This window comes from Lycium ferocissimum, chromosome 3 (assembly GCF_029784015.1).
Source record: "Lycium ferocissimum isolate CSIRO_LF1 chromosome 3, AGI_CSIRO_Lferr_CH_V1, whole genome shotgun sequence".
NCBI classification, from domain to species: Eukaryota; Viridiplantae; Streptophyta; class Magnoliopsida; order Solanales; family Solanaceae; genus Lycium; species Lycium ferocissimum.
In genome coordinates, this window is record NC_081344.1 from 10,185,969 (window position 1) to 10,205,565 (window position 19,597).

At 34.6% G+C, this 19,597-nt stretch overlaps 1 long non-coding RNA gene across 1 annotated transcript; it reads right to left on the minus strand.

Annotated features, from left to right (window-relative positions):
• Positions 1–16,296: 16,296 nt before the first annotated feature.
• Positions 16,297–18,449, minus strand: LOC132050928 (uncharacterized). The gene is made up of 2 exons (XR_009413527.1): positions 18,228–18,449; positions 16,297–17,710 (listed from the first exon to the last, which is right to left on the minus strand). It is a non-coding gene; the product is annotated as an uncharacterized LOC132050928 (long non-coding RNA).
• Positions 18,450–19,597: the final 1,148 nt, after the last annotated feature.

Below are 19,597 nucleotides of genomic sequence, written 5' to 3' on the forward strand. Positions count from 1 at the left end.
CCTCCTTTTTCTTCCTCTATATGCTTTTGATTTGGTAAGTGGTAATTACACACTTCATTGCTTGATTATTTTAATTTCAATTCTTACAAGCACAGTATTAAGGCTTTGCATATTTTTTGGGAAGATGGTTTTTGTTTTTCCTTTGAGGTTAATGGTGATTAAATTATTCATTCACGTGCTTGTTCAAGAGCTCTTGAGAATATCAAAATTGTCTGCTAATTATATTAAAAATTGAAATCTTACTTTATAAAACCCGCATCTCTTCACATGTATGAATGAAAGGGTACAAAGGCCACAATCGACATCATTGATCATGTTCAGGTTCGTCTTCTACTTCATAGTGCTCACTTTTTAAAAATAAAATAAAATATTGTATATGATCAATTTAAAGTTGATTCTCAGATGAATTCTAGCATATTATGCGATGAATAAGCTGGATTTACTCTAGACCATGCAAGGTTAGTTTGAATCAATTGAAACACGATTTTGTTTTTTCATTTTCGTTTATCATCGTTTACTGTAATAATTGAATTTAAAGTCTTTGTTTGTCAGTAATTTTGTATTTTCTGTTCGATTAGGTCCCGTAATGTGAATCCAACATCCTTTTGTAGCTCTTCAATTCGTGTTCTTTACATTATAGAATAATGCATTATTATTTCTTTCTTTCCCCTTCTTTTATTAATTGTTTAGTATTTAGTGGTGCAAGTTATATATGTTGATAATATTGTAATTGTAATTTGTTTCTGCTGGTCCTTTTCATATTCTTAACTTTTATTCTCTAATCAATTTGCTTATTATTTATATCCTAATTGTTTGGGTTCATTTCGTTTTCTAATTGAATTGGATAATTAATAAGAAGGTAGTTAAATATCTTTCATGTTTCTTCCTCTTCTATTTTCTTGGTAATTTTTAATGGTTGAACACTTTCAAAATCTCTTCATAAATAATCGGCCAATTTTACGACAAGCAACCATGTGTACTTAGCGGAGAAATTTATATTCATATATCTATATGAAATTGAAAATTGACAATCTCATATGCAAGTAAACTTTTTTATCCTTTTTTTGATTTTTTTTACATTTAAATCGTAATTTTTCATTTAAGAAAGAACAAAAATTTAAAGTCATCAGGTTTACCAATGGTTGTCTTCCAAAATAGCCGTTACTGTGTGCTTCAAATTGACAGTTACTACTTTCAAAAATTTAATGCTTATGCAGTGTCATAAGAGGTTACTTCTACCCTTTCATATTCGTTCATGAGGAAAAAATTGAAGGCTGAATATTCACATTTTACAATGTCACCAGCAAAATAAATTATAGTTATATGTGTTTGTGGTGTGGAAAATAATTAATTAATATAACATATCTTTTCTTGCAAGCAACAACATGACCAGGAATGTGGTGTGGAATACGGGATTACATCCTCGAGGAGATGGGTCTTAAATGGGAGGAGGAGTTAAGGCATTATTGAAGGAAGATGGAGGTGAAAACTGTTGGATGAATATGATAATGACACTCGAAGTGAGTAAAGAGTTCTGTTGTTGAGCATGGACAACACTGGCACGACTATTTAGAAGATGTTATATTCTACATTCTCGCATTCATATTAACCATGTGTCTCTTAGAAAAGGTAGATGTTTTTCCTATTTCTTTAGAATGTGAATTAACCATTATCGTGTAAGAAAGTTACAAAATTCCAAATTCTTTGTCAATTTGTTACCAAACGATTAAATTTCAAAATTCAAAATATTAGAGTAGTATTTTGTGTCATCTTAAGAATCATAACTTTTTTTAAAATTTGAGTTGAAAATTCGAGAACTATAAGGAAGCCAAGTGGGCTGGAGATGACCAGTCAAACTTAATGATCATTATGCAAGAGTAATAGAGATGGTCCTACAAAAGGTATCGTGTCAACTTTCTTCACCTGTATGTATATTTTCTTACTATTATTTCATTTTGATACACGTAATTACTCTTTTTTTTTAATTAATTCAAATTAGAGCCTTCCTCATAAATAGCTCTATAATTACTGGTAGAAGTGAAAAGGGAATGAAAAGGAGATACCAATAATAGAAGCTAAAAAAATGCTCCATTATTTTTAATATACAGGTTTTTTATTTTCTAATTTGAATGATATTTTTTATGATAAAATATGATATTAGATATCATCCGGATTTAGGTAAATGGAAAAGATTATCATCAAGTACATTTTCTTTACCAAATCATTATTTTTCTTATATAATCGCCTGATTTCTTTCTATAAATTAAGAGAGGTATTATTATGCATGATTCAAATATTTAGACTCATCGATAAAGTGTAGGGCTGTACAATGAAAACCGACAAACCGCACCAAACCGACAAACCGAACCAAACCGGAAAAAAAAAACCCGAGTAGTGGTTTGTTTGGTTTGGTTTGGTGTTGGATAAAAAAATCCGATCATAATAGGTTTGGTTTGGTTTTAACTAAAAAAAGTCAAACCGAGACCAAACCGATCCGATTAAATATATACAATTTATAAATATTTTTATACATATATAATTTATAAATACGTGTATAACTTTATCACTTTTAAGCATTGATTAGTCAGCTTCGTTCGTGATGCAATCCGTTTAAGAATTGGTACCACATCCGATTGTATAATTAATTCTTTTTTGGCAATTAAAAGAGACTTTTTCATTACAAATAGCTATTGTTGTCCAATGTCAAAACACTAATATGGCAGAACAGCCTAGCAGTGATCAAAACTAGCCTTTATCACATCAAAACAACTCAAACAATAAACAAAACTGGTAGACTAAGGGTAGAAAATCATCTCATCCAATTTTTTTGTGAGTGTTGTCCGCTGGGAACCTCTAACAAACACCTCTTATATAATTCTCCTTGTAAGTATTTGTGGTGTATAATTAATTCTTAATGCTAAGTTTGAGTTATAATCTTTTTGTTCATTTAGCGATAGGCTTTTTAAGTAAATGTTTAAAAGCTAACTAAAACTTATTTTACGGAACAATATTGAAGTTGTTTGTTACTACATTCTGTTTGATTGTTATAGTTATACATCACATGCATGTTCTATACTTATTTGATTCAATTATTATGAATTTTTTATTTAATGAGTCAATGAATTCACCACACATTTTTCATTTTACATAATTAGAAATAGAAGGGTAAGATGCTTATTTTTGGTCAAGCAAATGCTATTATAAGATGCTTCGTATTGAACCAAAAAAAAAAACCCGAAAAAACCCGACTAACCCAAAAAATCGGAGAAAAACCGAGAGTGAAAAACCCGACTTTTGTTGATTTGGTTTGGTTTATCGATTTAAAAACCCGATACAATTGGTTTGGTTTGGTATTTGAAAAATCCGAACCAACCCGGTCCATGTACACCCCTAATAAAGTGTATCAAGGTGAGTCATTAATTATAAACGAATTTATTAATACTTTATTTTTATTAACTTAGATAACACTTATTGATATAAACATGCTACTTACAGTATGTTTGATGATTCTAAAGGCATTGTGCTTGAGATGTATCGGAACGAGTACTTTAAATTACAATCTACTAAAATACTTTCAGGAAAATATAAAGGCTACTAATATTTTTGTAAATATACCTACATTTTATTAAGATTTAATAAAATGATAAGAAAATTTATATGTAATAAATTGAAGTTTAACGGTCTTATTATCAACCGCGCGATGCGCGGATGAGTTTACTAGTGTAAAAGTATGACATACTGAAATGGACATTCTAAAGATTCATATAAACTCTAGATTTACCGAAGGTTAAGTGGAGGATGAAAGCAATTCCAAAATTTAATATATTACCTTAAATGACATTAACTTTAGAAACATGAACCATCTGAATATCGTTTCATCTTTCACATTCTATAGAGTATTTACTTTGTATTTATTATTTATTGAAATGTACATTTAGGATTTAGCTGCACAATTATTATTTATTGAAGTGAATCTGGAGCATTAAAATAGGACTGTTGAGCTCTTGAACGTCAAATTGAACATTCATGTAATTAAAATATTATTATTTAATATTTAATGTATTATATGTTTTATTATATTTTGATTTACAATAGGGGCAAAACTATAATCTAACTTTGAAGATAGGAGCTTCTCACTTATATATATATATATATATATATATATATATATTATATATATATATATATATATATATATATATATATATATATATATATTGTGGATGAGCATTAGTAAAACCGAAATGTAATCCACCACGTGAGTACGTGGCGTCTGGCCTTTGACCCAACCAGCTGAGCCATCTCATACCTTGCCGAGGTATGAGACATGAACATGACATGAATGGATCCAATTAATAAAATCCCATAAGGGTAACATAAAGGAATCGTGCCAACTGGGCGGATCGATCCTTATCCTACATTGGCATGCGTAGTTTCAGGCTATTTGAGCCTTCTCGGTAATCTGTGCAACTCCCAAAATATGAACATGAATATAGGTGGCATCTGAGCCCATGATTTTTATAACAGGACGTGTAAGCATGACTTGTAAACATGGCTTGTAAACATGAGTTGTAAACACGACTTGTAAGTATAATATTACATGCATATAGAATATAACTTGTGAAAGCATGAAAACATGTCAGATTCATGGAGTAGAGTAATATTAATTCATGACTTGTCATTGAGAACCCATGGAATTCAAAACATGAGTATTCGTGGATTACGGACAGGTTCATGGTAATCAAAATGATACTCATGAATACAAATAACGAAAACATGATTGAGCATGATAATATAGAATTATTGACATGTATTTAGGGTTTATCATGAACTGAGACATACTTCTTAAATTCTGAGGAGAATATGTGTTTCATGAATTAACGTGACATGGGAAGAATATTGATGTTCCCTCACATGGATAGAAGCCTTATATACCCTAATTCCTACCTTGGAGTGTACTACAATGTTCGTTGCCTCCTTTCGACTTTAATCTATATCAATATATGTCAATGGAATCAACATTCAAGTTTTGGCCATCTAGGCATTTTATCAAACACTTGGTGAGCATAAAGTTCCACAACTTCCATTAATGGTGTTCTCTTCACCCAATTCCCATTCTGTTACTTCTAGGTGATTCTACAATCTCAATTAGATAGCAATAACACCATTCTTCATCACCCATATGATTATACTAATCCTAAGTCAACAATCCAAAACCCTACCATCATTCATATGATTCTCTTTATCAAACCCATTAACTTATCTCCCATGAACTCATCAATTCACAATTACAATTGATTAGAAGGCGAAATGATTACCTTTTTGATGTTCAATTTCCTTGAATTCGAATGCTAGGGTTTCCACGTCCAATGATAACGTCTCAATCAAGGTTCTATGTATTAAAAGGGTTTAATCACGTTAGAAGGGTATTAGAGACTTGAATTCAACCGAGAACCGTGGAAGAACTTACCTTGGAGGGTTCTTGAGGCTTGGGACTTGTTCTCTCTGCCTTTAGGGTGATATTTCGCAATTAGGGGTGTTAGGGAAATAAACCCCAAGCTTAACAGCTTGTTTGGATGGTTGTTACCTAGTGTATTGTATTATGCTGTTAGTTTAAATACAATGCTTGTTTTGATTGTTACTTTAATTTTATTGTATCATATCGTTAAATCCATCATTACGCAACGACGAGAAGTCCTATTTTATGGAATGACCAATTTGGTGTTATCGCCTCATTACCTTATTTATTTTTTCTTGTTTTCTCTTTATTTATTATCTAATAATTATATTTTATCCTTTATCCTATCTTTTTATGATAGATCTAGGTCGTACCTTACTTTTCTTGTAGGTTTATCCTTCAAATTGTTGATGTCTAACATTATGTAATGACGGAAAATGATACGATCTATCCAAACATTGTATTAATCAAAATAATACTGTCATGTCCCAAACAGACGTGAGTGGCACCCACACTAGTCCTATAGTGGGTGAACCAATCCCTCAACCCATTACCAAGCCAATTCCAATTACTTAACCAATTATAAAACATTACTCATGAATAAATGATAAGGAGAATCTAGCAATAGTATAAATAAATAGCAAAGTGCGGAAATCTAACTATTACATCCTCAAAATCAGAAGTCACCGTACAAGGACTCTAACCAATAATATCTAAAGAAGAAGTGCTGTCTAAAATAAACATTATGTCTAGGATGAAAATAGACATCTGATATAAAGAAAGATCTTCAGGCAGCATGGCACAGATAGGAGCTTACCCTCTGATCTTGTAGTGAATAACCTCAACTAGATGCAAGATCTGGAAGACGTCTCTGGCTCAAAGTACGCACTCACAAAAAAAGTGCAGCAAGTGTAGGTCAGTACAAACAACATGTACTGGTAGGAATCATAGGCCGACTAAGATTAGTATCACGCATACATACATAAAATAAATGAAATAGGTAGACAGGCACAACAAACATGTATCACAAATAAGATCCTCAAATAATCAACTTTCAGAATAAGTCACCAACTATCAACAATGAGACACCAGTGCTCAAGCCAAAGAAGTAAAATAAATAATAAAGTTCCAACTCTGTCATATATCTGTACACACATGCTAAATGGTAATGTTTTCCCTAAATAGCCATGACTTGCAGGAGACTCATGGTGTCCATGTACCACTCGTTCCGGAATAAACCTGGGACCACGAGCTCACTCTAGGCTACATCGTCACCCCCTGCCAAATGTGCCTTACAAGATGTATATGTTCCATATCAATCATCATCAATAACGTCTCCTAATCAAATCACAAGGAATGACTTAAGAACATGTATCAACTCAATATCAATGAAGTATAATCAAATAACACAAGTCACAATAAAACTCACAATTAATCTGATCAACATAATAGAATATGTCACTAACATCAACTCATCTCTGAAGGGTATATATGAAATAGGGTGCTTATCGGTCGGTTCGGTTCGGTTTTGGGAATTATCAGTTCAGTTTATCGATTTGTAAATATGTTAAACCAAAACCAAACCGATAAGATACTCGTTATCGGTTTTTGGTCCTTAATGGTTCGGTTTTCGATTTAACCGATAAGAAAATGCTCCGCTAATTTTTTTTTTTTTTTTGCTTTCTCTTGTTTTCATATGTTCTTGTTCACTACCTTCGTGCATAAAGTCTACACAAATTGCAAGACAAAAACTATAAAATGCACTGTAGCAATCTTTCAAAAATATAACAAGGCCAACCCCATTTGTTCATTTGAGAAGTGAGGGAGAGAGGCATAGACAAAGAGGCATCGCAAGTCCTAGTTTTGTATGAGAATTGAAACTTTGAGAGAATCAGCGTGCCTGCGGTAAGTAATTTAGAAATAGGTTTGTATTTAAAAATTAAAAGTTAGAGCCACTAATATGTAATTAGTTATAAAAAGGTAATTTCAATATAAGCTTATTGGTTTATCGGTTTAACAATTAACTAAATCCTTAAAATCGAAAATCGAACCGATAACCCAATAAAAAATTTTACAAAACCATTTACAAACCGTTAACCCAATAACTCGATATCGATAAACCAATAGCGTTTTTATTGGTTCGTTTATAGGTTAAACTGATTTTTGCACACCCCTAATATGAACACCTTCCTTTCAACAATCTCAAGAATACAATTCAAGTTTATCAGCCTCAACAATGGATAATCACTTCACACAATTAAATCATACAACTGACAACAATCACCCAAACTCCATGTCCGAAGTCCTAGACATGCTTTCTCCCATAGATTCTACGACATATACAATCAACTAATCAAAGTCTAACTCAAGTAAACCGTAACCTACGTCGAAGTTAAACTGGAACAATGCAATCAGTCCGCAATAACTTTTCCTTTCCTCAAAGCTTCGGAACGTTCAAAGTCTAGAATTACCATTCTAAGTAAGTAAAGGATCATCAACTTAACAATAACAATTTAGGGATGACAATCTCACCAATTCTACCCCTAATCAAATGGGTTAATTATCCTTAGGGTCATAATCATCCTAATGCTAGTCTCAAGCATCATATTGAATTAATTAATGGTTTATCTAATCATTTTTGTCACACCCCAACTTTAGGGTGTGGCCGACACCCAGCACCCGAAGGGCCTAGCGAACCAACTGTGATATCTAAACTCTGTAACGTGAATCATAGGCCGACGAGGCCACTGAATAACAATAGTAAGAAGTATATCATAATAACATGCAAGTAGAAAAGACCCAATAACACATATATGCATTACAAGGGCCAACAAGGCCACAACCAAGAAAGACAACTAATCGAAAAGCGTGGCCAAACACGGCACACCTATACACCGACTGATAGTCTGTAAGCCTCTAAGAGCACTAATATGCATCAACCGGTCGGGACAAGGGTCCCGACGTACCCATAGCTATACTCTTTATATATATATGCATGCATCCTATTTAATGACTCTGACCAGCAACTCCGGAGAATGGAGTGCGCACATCCCCGGAACTTTGGTATCCTCTTTTTTTTTTTTTGAGAAAGGTACAACAACGTCTACGGTACTTGTGGGTATGATCACAACGCATAAAAATGCGTACGACGAAAGATGTACCGAGTATGTAAGGCGGTAAGCATAAACATAACATAAGCATAAGAGATACAGATAACTTGGGAAAAGATGTAGAGACAACCTGAAACTCTGAACGAGGCCACTGAGGGCGACCATAATCATAACATAAATGTAAATGCATGCCCGCGAAATCATTCCTCACTGTGAAGGCATATATCATATCATATAACAATAATAAATCCCTACGCGGGTGAGCTCATCATCATAACATCGTCTCCTCGCCTAACCGATCGGGGCAATGCATACCTACGTGCCTACCCGGCTGCCTACAACACGGCTCGATAAAGAAAGAAATACATCTAGGTGCACAGTTACGTGCCTACCCGACCGCCTACAATACGGCTCGGTAAAGAAAGAAACATGTCTAGGTGCACATATAAGTGCCTATCCGGCCAACTATAGCGCGGCTCGGTAATGAAAATAAATACATATATATATATATATATATATATAAGTGTAATGCAAGACTGACCTCAGAAGAGACATCATAGAAAGAGTCGGAGTGACCTGTCATCGTTACCCTCCGATTTTCATTATTGTCGCTACGTTCTTTAGCTTTCAATCAAGAAAACCATAAATGTAAAGAATATGAAATATACTTGATATGGATTACATGTGAGGTAAAGATCAACTCAAATGATTGGAAATAGAACTGCCTCAACTTTGACGTGAAGAGTACCATAATGAACATCATTCTTCAATTGACAAACAATAGATACGAACTGCGGGAAAGTATTCCATTATAAGCTATTCATGAGAAGAGATGATCTTAACTATTTCGGAATGTGGTTGATACAAGTTAACGGAAGGTCGTTCAATCGTTAACCAAAAGAGATGTGAAACCATAGAAAGTACTTTGACACAAGTCATATATGAAGTAGAGATTAGCTCGATCATTTTTGAACGTGGTCGACAAAAGTTAACGGAAATAACGTTTCAATGAAAGCTCATTTGTATTATAGTCATGCCAAGAAGAGAAGAGAAAGCCCTACATACCTCGTTGATGGAGTTATATACGTTTCCCGCATCCTCGAATTCCTTACAACTGATTTCCTACATAATACAAACCATTTGAGATCAAAACCAATTTCTTATCTTATAGGAATCTTCACTCAGACATTTAATCGAGCAACTCATGGGCGTCAATTCATAGACTCTTTCGTAGCTTAATTCCCCGCAAAAACGCTACCATATTTTACTTTTCTACTTCTCCTCTTTAACACGATCCCATCCATATCACCATAACTCCAAACAACACAATAAAACCATATAAAACAGCCCAAACAATACACTGCACTATCGTCAAGCAATCAAAGAGAGACAAGCTCCCGAGGCTTTATCCAATGGTGTACTTTGCACCCGACCTCCTTTTAACCACAAACAAGCTCTACACGAGCTACCAAATCCCCCAACCTCCAAATCGCATAAAAACTTTTCTTAATCAAGTTACATAACTATCAAACCCCGAACTCACGGCTTCCTATTACCGTCCCATGAGTCGCTTATTGATAACATACTAGAAACACTTATTCGAACTCGTAGACGAATATAGGAATGAGATCTTACCTCAATAAATGGAAGAAAACATAAATTTATACTCCTGATTTCTTAATTTTTTTGTTGAAATCTTGGACAATAACAAAACATGATAGTTGGCCGAGATCTTTCACGAAGGAGTAGTCCAAAGTAACACGTTTGAGCATTTTTGCTCTTCAAAAATGAATTGTCCCAACTTGCTAAACATTTTTGCTCTTCAAAATAAACTATCCCAATGGGAATTGTGGCTGCCAACGGATGAAGTAGAATATATACTACTCTTGCCCAAAAAAAAAAAAAAATGATAAGACCATCACATAAATGACATGTGTCCCACTAAAGGCTATAGGCGGTGGGAGTATATCACTTTTTGGATAAAATTGAATCTTTTTTTTTTTTTTGAAACAAAAGTGAGGCCAAAATCAACTTAAATACTAGTTAAGTTCTTTCACATAAAAGCACTCAAATATATACATAGTATATGTGCACCCATAATTATAGGTGGTGGAACAACATAAAATATTATCTTCTACACTAAATTAATAAAGTAACACTCATGACTACTTATTAAATGTATCTCATGGTTTCAATACGTAGCTAGAATTATAAATCTCTCCATTAAAATTATTAATAAATTATACATACATTATAAATTAAAACTTCTAAAAAATATATTTTATCAAGTTCTATTATCTCCAATCTAATGTCAAGAGTACAAAGTTTTGTACTATAAGTTCTCAAAACGGTAAAAAAAAATGACTTTCTTTTCTTACAAAATAAAAAATAAAAATAAAAAATAAAAAATAATGATTCCTATCTTTATAATAAAGAAACACCCATTTATGAACTACCTCATATCATATATATATATATATACACATATACACTTTAAAGCATATCCAAAAAGTAGTAGCAGTTATAACTATATAGAATCATATTTATCAATTTTTCACAAAAAGGTTTCACTGAAAAGAAAATACCATATCAAAATGTATCTAACGGTATCAAGGTTTGTTAAACTTAGGGGTCTTACAATAACACTGTCATAAACCCTTGATATCTCATGAATGACCTTAATCCCTTCAAACTCATATTGATTTACTGCAACTAGGGGTGTTCATGGTTCGGTTTGGGTCGGTTATTGGTTAAAACCATAACCAAATCAATTTAGTCGGTTTTTAAATGTCTAAAACCATAACCAAACCAAGTAAAATAATAACCACCGGTTTGGTTATTGTCGGTTTGGTTCGGTTTTTCAATTTATGACTACCCGTGACAATTCAAATATTCTCTCTCTACATTCTTCAAATTTCTTATGAAGCTCTTTTTTCCTCACGGCCCACAAGGGCGAACTTTGCTGCATATTGAGGGAAAAGACATGCCGATGGCAATGTAAAATAAAAAGAGATAGTAGGATTTTTACTTTTTACCCTTATGCTTACGACTTATTAGAGTTGGGCTTGGATTGTTGGACTTGGACATATTCTTTTAAGACATGAGCCTTAAAAATAAGTAGACCAAAATTAAATTAATAATTAAAAGTTATAAAATATCTTTAATTATTTATGAAAAGTTAATATTATACATATAAATAATTATAAATTTTATGTATATAATTATCGGTTTGGTTCGGTTATTTATTCGGTTATTTTTTACTATAACCACAACCAAACCAAATATTGTCGGTTTTTCAAATTTAAAACCAAACCAAACCAAACCAAACCAAATGTCGGTTTTTTTTATTCGGTTTGGTTAAATTTTCGGTTTGGTTTTGGTTTTAACCAAAACTGTGAACAGCCCTAACTGCAACGCATCCTAACACTGAGGTAAGAGGTGTTACATCCTCCCCCCCCCTAGGAACATTCGTCCTCGAATGTTGAGGGATATTCTAACTCTTGGAATTTTCAAAAGTTTCAGCAGAGTTTCCTCTGTAAATAGGACAATCCAAAACCTGCCAAACAGCCCCAAACAAATGTCCAAAGCCACACAGGGCCACACAACAGCATAACAATATCAATTTGGCCCCTCACGACCATCTATTTATACAAAAAATCGTAATAGGTCAGCCATAACTTACCTCAACCGCCCTTTGTAGAAATCTGCAACATACTGGCCATATCTGTCTCAACAATAAAATCTAACAAGATATATAAAAATTCAATATATATAACTAGAAAGGAGGTATCTTATCACACGAGTGTCGGTATAAATCTGAGGTCTGCAACAAATTAGGGGGGGGGGGTATCCAGCCTTCATATCTTCCCTTGTCTCCCTATGTCGGTTCCTCCGCATTATCCTATTGGCAACGCATTTGTTTCTTTCAACTTTGCAGCTTGCAAATGATGATTTCGAGGATCAGGGGTAGTGATGGGGTGCTTATGATATTTACATGTGTAGAACACCGGATAAACTACTTTAAATTCCTTAAGTACATCAAACTTATCAACTAATTAGCCGGTCCCAATGCAAGATAAATCTACCTTTCTCGACGAGTCTCAATAGGCCTTTCATGGGTGGTGATTCTAGTGAAATGCCAATGTCGGGATGCCGGTTACCTAAATAGACTTCCTTTGAGAAACTTGTCAATATCGCTAAGATGTCTAAACGAGACGGGGATGTTTAGTCTTTCACCCTTTTTCATTACTTATTACTATTTGCTGTACCAAATCATGGCTCCATCTTCTTGTTAAAAATTATATACTCGGATGGTAGCGATTACTACGGATGAACTCAAACCACCTGTGTTGTAAGTTTAGTATGAGCGCATATATCTTCTTGGAAGGACCTCTAAAATTGTGCACCTTAGTCTGGTAAGATAAGGACCGGAATCCTATGAGATTGAGTCATTTTATTTCTATTTAATTTGGCAAAAATCTTTCAACAATGAGCGTAGTTTGAACAAACCAGAACTAGTTCTACTCACGATTTCTCAAGGGAATTAAACTCGCAATGGACGTTGCCTATCCCAAAATAACACTCCGTATTATAGATTACAACCTTCAACCCAAACTGAGTGTAATGGTTTCATTTTCTAACAACTTGTCGAGCTTATCTTTTGGTTTCCATGCACAGTTAAGTAACATATTTCATCTCTAGCCTCAGCACATAACGGGCCAATGGTCCAATCCTTGTCGATACTCTTCATATCTTATTGTCATATCCATTTTCACTTCTAGTTCCTTTCATCTACTAATCCCTTTAGTCCGGTCTGTATCATCTTATTATTTGCAAAGTTACTTATCTTTTGCTTCGGAACTTAATTGCACCGACATCCCTAACTTGAATAACGAATCTGTCTCACAATGGTTACATCGCATTCAGGCCTCCACTTTCCCAGTGCTCCGTATCTTAAATATAACTATGTCTCTTTTCAATTTTCTTTTATTTATCTTAGCTATTTGGTCTTTGTCTGAAATTTCGATTTACTTTCTCAAACCTGAACTTGCTTGCAATTATCATTACTCCCTCTATATTAGTCTTTTTTTTAATGACTGTCCTCTTTTTCATTCACGTATACTTTCCCTGACATCTCCTAATTACCGGGTGCATTAGACTTCCTTTGATAGCTTCCCCCCTTACTGGGGCATCATCCCTTTAATATTTTCCAAAGACTTTACTTTATTACAACTTTTGTTCCTATCGTCTTATTCTTTCAAAAAATTTCCTTGGGTGTCAACTAATATCCTTCACCACATCCCTCGCATCCAAGAAATTCTTGCTTTACCCTTTCGTGTAGAGATAGCATCCCTGTCTTTTAACATTTCATCCTCAGTTAATTATCCTTCGTAGTCAACCTCCTACTGCGAGCACTCCCCATATTCATATACATACTGATATATTTTCTCTCGTACCCGTTGGTGATTATTATTCGCTTTACGATAACTTTCACTTCCTTTTTTTGCTTTTATTCCTTCTTATCAAAATACTCCCTTATCTTAAGCTTTCAGGAAAAAAAAAATATTGTCTTGGATGAGTCACACTTTTTCTTATTCCTTTGTTGCTATTCGCCCTCACGTCTATATTGTTTACAAGCTATCATGTCTTATCCATTCTACAGAATCTCTCATGCTTCAATTTCTTCTCAAGATACGTTTTAAATGTTGATTTTTCTTCCATAAAGCTCACCTTGCTTCCAGAGGCATTTCGTTTTCTAACCTCATCTCATCAGGCTTCCAAGTCTGCCAATTAGGATTATGTAGCTCACCACCTTGCTATTTCGATTCTTACCGCTATCATCATTTTTGTCCAGCTTCTTGTCGTTATATTTTATCATATATAGCCCGTTCCCTTTCTATCTTTCTATTAACCTTAATCCTTTATTTAATCTAGCAATCTTTTTCAAACACCCTAGCGTCACCCATTTCCTCTATGTTTATAATACCTTCATGTCATGATCTCTTTCGTATTCCTATTAATTGATGATTTTTGTTATAACATCTCCTTTTGCCAGTCATGTTTCTTTTCCTCACCACTCCTACTGAAGGCATCATCTACAAATTTCACATGCGCATTAACATAGGTCTCCAAGTATAACTTAAGTGATCGTCATACAAGCCCCCAAATTAAAACACCGACCTTTACTCCCTGTCAAGGTCTGCGACGCCATCTGCAGCTCCGCAGGTTCTGCCTACATCTCGCAGGTGGTGTCTTGGTGGCCGCAGGTTGTGTTGGCCTGCGCTTAGATGCGAAACTTCCGTCAAAACTTGCTTCCAATGTTCCTAAGAACCTAAAGCTTTCCCGAAACAATTTAACTATTCCGACTTATAAATTCCTGTTATGGTAATAGCGTTACCTTATATTCAGAGAGTCATTGACTTTATTCTGCATCGCTCCTCTTTCACTCACTTTCATCAAGTCGTTGGCCATTCTCTCTCATCCTTCCTTCATTTATTGTTACCATAATGTCTTCCATCCTTGGGTAATTCCTTATAATTCAAATCCACCACAGAGAAGCAATACTATTCTCAACATAAAAGTTTATCAACTAGCTGACGAACGGTAAGCCTGCTTTAACATAGTTTTACAAAGATTAACCCCTTCTAACTCCCTTTTAAAATTTATTTTACACTATCAACCCATGCATGAATACATATACGTCATATTTCCAATCACTCAATATAACAAAACTCGCTTCACATATACACACGATACAACTATCAGTTCAAGTACACCATGTATCCGTTTCTCCCATCTTAGATTTATGACATGATCGAATCACACATATAAAGAGGAAAGGAGATCTTACCTTGGAACATCTTCCACAATACCAAATCACAACCTAACAATATTTCTTACGACTCTGAATAACAAAAGTAAGTTCGACCTGTCAACTTCTCATATAATATCTGTTTGTAACACAACATCATTATCTATTCCTTCAACTTACATCTTGTATTAACTATATACATCTTAAAATATTACGTAATCTCATCAATAGTCGGATACGAATTTTCAAATCTCGTCAAGTCAAGGCAGCCCAAATACAGTACAAACAACTTCAACAGTCAGGTTTAAGAATTCTGATCGTTGCCTCATAAGTTATTACCGGGGACATGCTTTAGATACTCATACTAGCTCATCGAAAATCATAGACAAAAGATCATACCTTGATTGCCTTCGTTCAAACTCTTTACCTCTTTACTTCACTACAAGGTAACCTCTGAAGCTCTTGGATTCACATTAGAGGGTGGAAAGCGACTAATACATTTTTCCGCATCCCTTCGTTCGCTATTAATCGTACTTTTCTTTCGATCGCGATCGAAAAAAGAAGGACAAGATGAGAAATAGTAATTCAAATACTTATGACTCCGCTCTATCCGCACGATCTAGATTCCAATGAAGGCAACATCCTAAATGCCCCGTAGCCTCCTGATTATAAATGTGGCGCGCTACACATCCATAATCAAGACTCTACTAGACACGGCTTATAGACATCCCTAGGACAGCCCTATTCTGATACCAAGTTTGTCACACCCCAACCTTGGGGTGTGGCCGGCACCCGGCACCCGAAGGGCCGAACGAACCAATTGTGATATCTAAACTCTGTAACGTGAATCATAGGCCGACGAGGCCACTGAATAACAATAGTAAGAAATATATCATAACCACCTGCCAGCACAAAAGGCCCAATAACACATATATGTATTACAAGGGCCAACAAGGCCACAACCAAGAAAGACAACTAGTCAGAAGGCCGGCAAGGCCAAACACAATACCTGTACACTGACTGATAGTCTGTAAGCCTCTAAGAGCACTAATATGCATCAACTGGTCGGGACAGTGGCCCCGACGTACCCATAGCTATACTCTCTTTATATATATGCATGCATCCTATTTAATGACTCTGACCAGCAACTCTGGAGAATGGAGTGCGAACATCCCTGCTGAACTTTGGTATCCTACTGAGAAAGGTACAACAATCCGTCTACCGTACCTGTGGGCATGATCACAGCGCATAAAATGCGTCAGTACGAAAGATGTACCGAGTATGTAAGGCAGTAAGCATAAACATAACATAAGCATAAGAGATACAGATAACTTGGGAAAAGATGTAGAGACAACCTGAAACTCTGAACGAGGCCACTGAGGGCGACCATAATCATGACATAAATGTAAATGCATGCCCGCAAAATCATTCCTCACTGTGGAGGCATATATCATATCATATAACAATAATAAATCCCTCTGTGGGGTGAGCTCATCATCATAACATCATCTCTGCCCAACTGATCAGTGGCAATGCACAGCTACGTGCCTACCCGGCCGCCTACAACACGGCTCGGTAAAGAAAGAAATACATCTAGGTGCACAGCTACGTGCCTACCCGACCGCCTACAACACGACTCGGTAAAGAAAGAAACATGTCTAGGTGCACATATAAGTGGATACCCGGCCTACTATAGCGCGGCTCGGTAATGAAAATATATACATATATATAAGTGCAATGCAAGACTGACCTCAGAAGAGACATCATAGAAAGAGTCGGAGTGACCTGTCGTCGTTACCCTCCGATTTTCATTATTGTCACTACGTTCTTTAGCTTTCAATCAAGAAAACCATAAATGTAAAGAATATGAAATATACTTGATATGGATTACACGTGAGGTAAAGATCAACTCAAATGATTGGAAATACAATTGCCTCAACTTTGACGTGAAGAGTACCATAATGAACATCATTCTTCAATTGACAAACAATAGATACGAACTGCGGGAAAGTATTCCACTATAAGCTATTCATGAGAAGAGATGATCTTAACTATTTCGGAATGTGGTTGATACAAGTTAACGGAAGGTCGTTCAATCGTTAACCAAAAGAGATGTGAAACCATAGAAAGTACTTTGACACAAGTCATATATGAAGTAGAGATTAGCTCGATCATTATTGAACGTGGTCGACACAAGTTAACGGAAATAACGTTTCAATGAAAGCTCATTTGAATTATAGTCATGCCAAGAAGAGAAGAGAAAGCCCTACATACCTCGTTGATGGAGTTATATACGTTTCCCGAGTCCTCGAATTCCTTGCAACTGATTTCCTACATAATAAGAACCATTTGAGATTAAAACCAATTTCTTATCTTATAGGAATCTTCACTTAGACATTTAATCGAGCAACTCATGGGCGTCAATTCATAGACTCTTTCGTAGCTTAATTCCCCGCAAAAACGCTACCATATTTTACTTTTCTACTTCTCCTCTTCAACACGATCCCATCCATATCACCACAACTCCAAACAACACAACAAAACCATATAAAACAGCCCAACCAAACAATACACTACACTATCGTCAAGCAATCAAAGAGCGACAAGCTCCCGAGGCTTTATCCAATGGTGTACTCTACACCCGACCTCCTTTTAACCACAAACAAGCTCTACACGAGCTACCAAATCCGCCAACCTCCAGATCACATAAAAACATTTCTTAATCAATTTACATAACTATCACAACCCGAACTCACGGCTTCCTATCACCGTCCCATGAGTCGCTTATTAATAACACACTAGAAACAATTATATGAACTCGTAGACGAATATAGGAATGAGATCTTACCTCAATAAATGGAAGAAAACATAAATTTATACTCCTGATTTCTTAATTTTTTTTGTTGAAATCTTGGACAATAACAAAACATGATAGTTGGCCGAGAGCTTTCACGAAGGAGTAGTCCAAAGTAACACGTTTGTGAGCATTTTTGCTCTTCAAAAATGAATTGTCCCAACTTGCTAAACATTTTTGCTCTTCAAAATAAACTATCCCAATGGGAATTGTGGCTGCCAACGGATGAAGTAGAATATATACTACTCCTTGCCCAAAAAAAAAAAAAATGATAAGACCATCACATAAATGCCATGTGTCCCACTAAAGGCTATAGGCGGTGGGAGTATATCACTTTTGGATAAAATTGAATCTTTTTTTTTTTTTGAAACAAAAGTAAGGCCAAAATCAACTTAAATACTAGTTAAGTTCTTTCACATAAAAGTACTCAAATATATACATAATATATGTGCACCTAATAATTATAGGTGGTGGAACAACATAAAATATTATCTTCTACACTAAATTAATAAAGTAACACTCATGACTATTTATTAAATGTATCTCATGGTTTCAATACGTAGCTAGAATTATAAATCTCTCCATTAAAATTATTAATAAATTATACATACATTATAAATTAAAACTTCTAAAAAATATATTTTATCAAGTTCTATTATCTCCAATCTAATGTCAAGAGTACAAAGTTTTGTACTATAAGAACTCAAAACGGTAAAAAAAATGACATTCTTTTCTTACAAAAAATAAAATAAAAAATAATGATTCCTATCTTTATAATAAAGAAACACCCATTTATGAACTACCTCATATCATATATATATATATGTATATATATATATACTTTAAAGCATATCCAAAAAGTAGTAGCAGTTATAACTATATAGAATCATATTTATCAATTTTTCACAAAAAGGTTTCACTGAAAAGAAAATACCATATCAAAATGTATCTAACGGTATCAAGGTTTGTCAAACTTACGGGGTCTTACAATAACACTATCATAAACCCTTGATATCTCATGAATGACCTTAATCCCTTCAAACTCATATTGATTTACTACAATGCATCCTAACACTAAGGTACGAGGTGTTACAATTTTAACCCTTCCAATCTGATTTCTAGCCAAAGTTCCCATTTTTATTGGAACCCTAGGTCTCAACAACCAATTTCCATCATTGAATATAAAGTTCTCATGCTATGAAGCGATAGTCTCTACTCCTAGATAGTCAAACAATCAATAAACAACAATCAATAATGCCCATTAATATTCTAGGGTTTCCTGGGTATTTGTGTTCTACCCTTCAATTCCCATTAAAGGTCCTTTGATTGAAACAAGAATCATTAAGAACATTATGCATAGAAAG